Here is a 7,979-nt window from a genome sequence, read left to right as displayed (position 1 = left end):
AGACACTCAAAACATGGAGGCTGATTGGAAAGAGGGGTTTATTGATGAAGCGGAACCACATGACAAAATGGAGTTGAGAGTGGGTGGCTTTTTATACCTTCTTTGGGCTTTGTATTCCAGTTTCCTGTTCCTGTGCAAGAACATGTCCTTTAATATTCTATTGGCTGTTGTCAGATTCCTATGCGGGTCATCTAGGGTATATGTAGGGAACATAGCTGGCTCTATAGGCAAAAAAGGAAATGCAAATTCTAGGTGTTTATCTGAACTAACCTGGCCAACCTCTGGCTTATTGTTTATCTGAGCTCCCAAGGTTCCTGTGACTTTGAAGTTTGGACTGCTCTGAAGGTGCAATGAAGGGACTTGTGTTCTGAAAGGATGCTGGGCAGTTCCTACTGTGCCTAATGGCTTTTGTCCTATATTGGATCTTGAGTGAGAGGCTGCTTCTAATACTACAATTTCTGCCTTTGTTTCAAAATATCCTGTCTTGAATGGTTTGTCAAATCTGCATCTCCAAAAGCTAGCCTCCTCAGTCTCTACTTGAGGGCTGGAAGACTGGAGCTGGTCCAAGAGCTTGTTTCTCCATTTCTCCTTTTGGGGAAATATAATATCTTGCCTTTTTAATAGTCCTGAAAATATTTCATTCTTCCAGGAGGGGGGGCTTCCCACAGAAGACACTAATGACCCCAAGTCAGCTTGCAAATTCCCATGGCTGAAAGTGGATTAGAATTTGGATCTCCCCACTCTTAGTCCCATGGTTTAACTTTAGAGACTCTGAGTCCATTAAATCTTGTATTGTTAGAATGTTAATATTTTTGGTATCAGTAGAGATGTTGTCTTCCTCCTTAAATTAGCTGAAAAACTAGACAATTATCTATCTATCTATCTATCTATCTATCTATCTATCTATCTATCTATCATCTATCATCTATCATCTATCTATTTGATATATAGAGTTACTCATCTTACAGCAGTGACTCTGGGCTATACTCAAAGATTTAAAACCATCACAGAACTAGCAGCTTATGATATCCCAATTAAGCAATACCCGTTGTTTGGCTTAAAACCTGGAGGACAGTTAGGTCCTCAAAGCCTTACAAAAATGCATAGCCTTGTTATAAATAAACAATATACACATTAAGTAAGGTCTTTAAAGTTTCCCATACATCTTCTCTTTTGGCTACAATGCAGAAAGATTTCCCAAGAACCATAAGATATGGTATTACAGAACTTTGGCAATCATTAGAGATCTCCTGTTAGAGTATTGCCATCTCAGATCCAACATCCCATCATAGAGAACCTCTTGGAGAAGAAGGCATGTAGGAACTTACTTGGTCTTCAGACACCCTCTCAAACCAGTGGTAGCTCTATCTATAGTAGCTCTGAATCTGGCATAGTACAGCATGGGACATGAAGTCCATAAAACAAAGGAACTAAGATGGAAACTGAAGCTCAAAAACTCTATTTTTTTCCTTTCCATCAGTATAAGCCAAATAGGAACTTAGATATCACATGGACTCTCTCATTAGAGCTGTATTATTTTGGTGGCTTGTATTTTGCTTGACATTACCCAGAAATCTTGGCTCAGCCTTCCATTTTGTTTGCATTCTGTTCTGGATCTAGCTAGACCAGCTGGAGAAGGCTGAAGAAGCTGCCAGAAACAAAAGGCTGTTTTTAGCTGTAATTTGTATATCTCTGAACATAAATGAATTAAGTAGTCATCTGCATATGCCTGCTAATTTGATTCAGGGAAATTTCCTCAAGTGATAGTACAATTATACACTGCATATCTAATTAGGAGCCACTGCTCAGCTGGTAAATACTAAGGCTGTGCAAAACATTAAAAAAGGTGTTTCAGAAAATATTTTACCACAAAGTATCTGCTTTCAAAATGCCAGAGTAGTCACATCCTTTACAAAGGTTCCAATGGCTACTTCAAAAGATGTCAAAAGCCACTTCATTTTTCCTGCCATGCCCCCCTAAGAAGTCTATGGATAGAACTCAGATACAGGACAACCATATATAGTCTCTTCAGTGGCTCTTTTCCACCATTCATGAACATGAATGAAGTCTCTTTTCATTCAACTTTCTCTGGAATATGTCGCTATCATCTGTTATTCCATCATCTCCTTTGTAAACATACCTGTTCTTTGTATGTTCTATTTTCGTTCCTCAGCACCAAGCTTATAATTCTCTGGGTAGTAATCTCCAGTTGTTGATATCTCCCTTCCTTCCAATCTTTGAACACAACATATTTTCTTCTTATTTGCTGCTTGGGTTCTATTAATATTTTCTTCTTAGGTTTTCTTGACATACTCTCTTTAGATTATGATACTTCAAGTGAGTACGCAAATCCATCTGATAAGTCCATTTTCTTCTTTCTAAAAATAAATGATTGCCTCCTCCGTGCCTTTTTTATTTGTGTAAAATAAATGTGTTAATCTGTTTGCACACTAATGTTTACTTTTAAATCTTTGCTGTGATAATTTTATTTTCCATTGTTTGTGAGTTTGAAATAATTAATGGGACAGAAATAGCTTTTCCCACATAACAAATTGCTCTATACATATCAGCCCCTCAACAGATTGGCTCCTGTGAGTTTCTGTGCACTTTGGACCTCATCAAAGAATGAGGTAGTCTTTTAGATGGTAGAATTACTCTGAAATAATTCTGTATTTTTGACTTGTTCCTGAGTTGATGAAGTTAAGCCAGACATTTTGTAGATGTTTTGTCAAATGGGTATGGTGATTTTGTACCCACATTGCATCTTTGGGATTTAAAAGCATGCACCCTATGTTATTCTGGTTATGTTTCCTTACTGTTTCAGGCACATGCACACAGACACACACACACAGGCAACACAAATCAATCAAGAGATGAATGTAGATTTAGCTCATGGTAGATTGTGGAAATTCCATGTACAGATTGAGCCCTAACTATTAGCAAATAGATGGTTCAATAAAGAACTTACATATCCTTGAATGTCACATAGTGGAATTATCCTGCAAAATGAATTCATAGGGCTGGGCTTTACATTTATTTTGAATACAACTTATTTTCTACTTGTGGCGCATTTCAAAAATCACCCTAGAACAATGGTTTTAGAATAATAATATGTTTCATTAAAATATAAATATTCAGCAGAACAGCGAATACTCTGAAGCATTATCTGGCCAAAGGCTTTTGATTAATAATAACACCAGCCACGGTGGAATTTGCTTCTTCACATCACTTGCTCTCTCTCTCACTATGAGGAGCTACCCTCCTGTGAAACTAGAAGGGTGCAGATATTTTAATTTATCAAATGTAGAATGAGAGGAGTTTATATATACTTTTCGGTCTCCTTTGGGCCCTGACTAAATAAAGCAGAAGATAGTTGCTAAGAGAACCTCGACTGTGTCCACAGATCATGCTAGAACCAGGGAAGAGATTCTTACCTTGTGTTAAATCTGGGAGGACGGTTCAAGAACGGAGGCAAGACTCAGATAGCAACAACAGCTCTTTATTTGTGACTTCAGATCTGAGCAGCTAACCCCAGCCGCAGCAGCCCCTTATATAGGGCTGGCTGCGGCTAGGCAGCCAATGAAGGCGATTTGAGTTTGCCGCTCTTGGCAGGGCCAATCGCGGCAGCCCATTTACTGGCCAATTGCATCAGTCTATGGCGACCAATCACGATCGGCTTTCAGTGGGCCAATCAGATTTGCAGGCTACGAGCCTGGCAGTCCAGAACACCTTGCACTAATCTAGAGAAATAATTCCCTTTCCAGACTAGCCAGAAGTGTATATACATAATTCTGATACCTGCAAGCAGTGGTGTCAGATCCGTGTATCTGTCATTTCTTCAGTGGAAGAAGAAAAGTTGGGGGGAGGAGGCTGATAAAGAAATCCTTTCTTGATGTAACCTGAATATATCTAATCTTATATCGAATTTGTATAACCCACACATGATACAATGGAGGGAGAAAAGCCAGATGGCCAGAACCTATCACCTCCGAGAGGCACAGCCAGGAGATGAGAAGATCATAAAAATTCCACAGTGAGATGTATCCGGGGAATCTCTGGAAAAAGTTCGTTCTGAAAAGGGGGTGGGGGAAAATTAGGTATGTCCTGGGAAACTGTGAGAAAGATCGTTCCTACAGAAGGAGTGGGAGGGGAATTAACATACTGGCTTTTGTTTCTCTAAATACACATCGAGATAAGGGGAGGGGTTCCAAACTCCCTTATGCATGCCTAAGGTACCTCAGACGTTGCTTTGAACTCCTACATGAATTGTCTCATCTCAATAAAGGATTCCTTTTGATATGTTTGGTTCTCAGAAGTTCATTCTTGCTAATTGAATGGGAAAAAGTTCTGTAGCCTGACAAGTGGTATATTTGTACAACTTTAGTATGTGCCAAGAATAAAACAAGCATGTAGAATTAACAGTGTTAAGTAAAACCAGATCACCTTGCCTTGCAAAACCAAGAGAAAAAATATTTTTATTTTTATTTATTCATTTGTTTGTCGAGCATGTATTAGGTAATAAATGTAAGTATAAACATGATTATTAATACAGGAAATGGATACGAATAAAAGGGAACAGTAGGACAGGGATAATAGGCACGTTGGTGCGCTTATGCATGCCCCCTACAGACCTCTTAGGAAAGGGGTGAGGTGAATAGTAGACAGTCTAAGGTTAAAGTTTTGGGGTTTGGGGAATACCTCTGTATTGTATTCCTTTTTTAAAAAATAAAAGTTTTATTTAAGTTTTCACAAAACATACAAATACAAATAAAATATCTTTTTTTGAGAACATTGTGGCCCTGGGTTATCACTTCTCCATACAGATATAAACTCAATACATATTTATCTTATACATTCTAATTCATATCTTATAACTATTTTTGCAATTTTTTCAATAGCTTTTCCCTTTCTTTACTTCCTATAGCCTTATTTTAAATTATCTCATTCCTTTCTTAATTCAATTACATATCTTTTTCTAATTTTTAAAATCTTTCTAATCAATTTTTTTATACTTTTGTCTCTCCTGTTTACAATTTCACATTATCTTATCTCATTAAACAAATTTTCCCCTATAATTACTAGACTGGAGTGTAACACCTTTGTATCTTTTTTCAAATCTTGTTTAAAATTTTAAGTTACACCTTTACAGTTATAACATTCATTTTCTAACCTCTATTTTATAACACATACCTATTTTCAATCAAATTCTGCTTGGTACATTCCCTTAAAATACACACTAAATTCTTAAAAGAAAAAAGTATATATGTATATATATCTGTGTATATATGTATAACAATAGTAAATGGAATAATTATTCTCTTCAAGTACAGCCCTGCCATTAATATTAATAACAATCTTTTACATTTCTATTTCTTTTAACAAACATTACCTAATAATATCAGTTGTCTTTCACTTTAATCTTCTATATTTCATATTTTACTTATTACTGTCTTTAAATAAAAAAATCAAACAATAGTTATTAACAGTAGTCAATAAAGTTATTATTCTTATTCAAGTTCATCTTGTCAACTGATAAAAATTTTCCATGTTTCTTTTCAGTTTTTTTAAACATTCTTTTTAAACCATTGAGAGCCTTATTCTCTTTACAAATATTCCACTACACATCAATAGAATTTTTTTCTATCACTTTAATCATCTAACCTATTTTCTAACCCTTTTCTATTTCTAATATAACAATGCTATCCCATGCACCCTTGCAGAATCCTCTCCTTAAGTTAAATTTTAACCATTGTTTCTGTGTCTTTTAAATAAGTTTATACCTTTAATTCTTGTATGCTTTTCCTGTACCTCTATATCTTGTTTCTGTCTTTTGTAGCTTCTTTTCCTTTCCCTCTTCCCTCTCTTCTTCTCCCTCCCCTTTTTATTTCCTTTTCTATCTGATTCTCCCTTCTGTGATCCTCCCTTCTGCTTCTTCCTAATATTATGATTACTTTTCAAATTACTCTTTTTTTTTGGTTGTTGCTTCAGTGCTTAAGTTTTTAACTCCCTTTTCCCCCTTTCCCTATATTGCCCCGCTTAAAATTGCTTGGTCATTAAAGATGGCTTCTTCGTTGTCCCATCCTTCTCGTTCTGCCAGCGTTTCTTGTTGTTTTTCATAGCTCAAGATCTCCATTTCTAAAAATAGAAATATGAAACCAAAAGATCCTCTTCTGTCTTGTGCTTCTTCTTTGTGTTCTTTAAGTCTCATTTTTAACTCTTCAAGGAGTGATGCCATTTTAAAAAATTTAAACAACCCCCAATTGATTTTATTTTGTTTCATTAGGATCCTCCATCCAAAGTTCCAGGAATCATCCAATAATCCAAAACTGTTTCTTGCTTCTTTTCTCACTTTCTCTTTCCAGGGGCTTTGTTATCTTGTAACAAAGTTTCAGCTAAAATGTATCTTTTGCAAGCCTTGTTAAAATTCCACTATCAATTTTTTTTTAAGTTCCAGGTGGTCTCCTCCATTTTCCAGATTCCACCTTCTTTTTTCTTTTTTTCTCTCCGCTGCTTTCTTTCTTTTTTTAAAGAAAGTTTTTAAATTATCCAAGAATCTTTATCCCTTTGACACTTTATTTTCAACTAGAAATAGCCTATTAATGTCAAAGTGGATTAGTATCAATTTCTTATTTGAATCTCTTCTTCTTAATGTTCCAAGTCAGTTAAAACTGTTGATGTTAGAGGAAAAAAAGCCAATTCCGTTTCCTTTCCCTTTCTTTTGTAGCTTAAAATCTTTTTAGGAATAGTATTAGTCTTTAAAATTCAGGTTCCAGATACCTTAAATAGATGTTTTCCATTCCACCCGGTCAGTTAAACTTTCTCCTTTAAACTTCCTCCTGCACAATCTTGTCTGGTCGGGTTCTTCTTTGAGGTGGCCATTTCTGACCACTGCTGCAATTGCCTTTGGGAAAGGGAGTAATGGACAACTGAGGAGGAGAGATGTGGCTCTCCTCAACCCCGCTGATTGCTCCCTCTTTTTCATCACTTCTACGGGGTGGCTTCAGCCCTGAATCCGGGCCGCGAAGGGTGCTCCAGCGGTGAGCACAGATCAAAACCGCGCACGATCACGATTTTGGTCCATCACTGAAGAAGCCCAAACTGGAATTCCCCCTGTATTGTATTCCTATCAGTCACCACAGCATTTACAGTCAAATCTACTGGCCTGTCTATCATACAGGCTTCATAAATTGTGTCTGCCATTATGCTGGACTTCTCAGCTGGATTGGTGTTGTGACCAGGTCACAAAAGGGGATCCCATGACCCTGGGACTCTGCAACGGTCATAATTATGAATCAGCTGCCAAGCATCTGGATTTTGATCATGTGACCATGGGATTGCTGCAACAGTCCTAAGTGTGAAAAATAGTCATAAGTCACTTTTTTCACTGATGTTGTAACTTTGTTGTCCAACAACTTTGTTGTAACAGTCACTAAACAAACTGTTGTAAATTGAAGACTACCTGTATAAAAGGGCAAGGAGAACACAAACGATCATTTCTACTGGAAATGTTTCTTTAGTGAGTTCTTAAGATTGAGATAATGAATGGAGCAGTGGTGGTATTCGACCGGTTCGGCCCGGTTCTGGCAAACCAGTAGGAGTGATGAGCAGTGGAGACTGAACCAGTTTTCTCCACCGCTCTGCTGTTGGGCCCACCTAGCTGCCTGGGCTCCCATACTCACTTTTATCTGCTGAATTTGAAGTGCAGCTGCTTTGCGCAGCACGGAAGAGTGCCGTGCAGCAGCTGCTGAAGCGATCGGGGTCATGCAGGCTTGCAGGAAGTGAGTTAGAACGCCTCTGTGCCTCCGCAAAGTGCGCATTTGGCATGCGTGCACGCAAAGTGTGTGCACACGCACAAAGCTTGCCCACCAAGCCACACCCACCGAACCAGTGGCAACAATATTTGAATCCCACCACTGGTATGGGGGAAGGCAGTCGGTGCTTTTAATAGTTGCAAAGAAAAACAGATTTCAAAAGAGGCT

Source organism: Pseudonaja textilis, chromosome 2 (genome assembly GCF_049901715.1).
Source record: "Pseudonaja textilis isolate UNSWEBS1 chromosome 2, rPseTex1.2, whole genome shotgun sequence".
Taxonomy (NCBI): Eukaryota; Metazoa; Chordata; class Lepidosauria; order Squamata; family Elapidae; genus Pseudonaja; species Pseudonaja textilis.
This window is presented reverse-complemented; position numbering follows the sequence as displayed.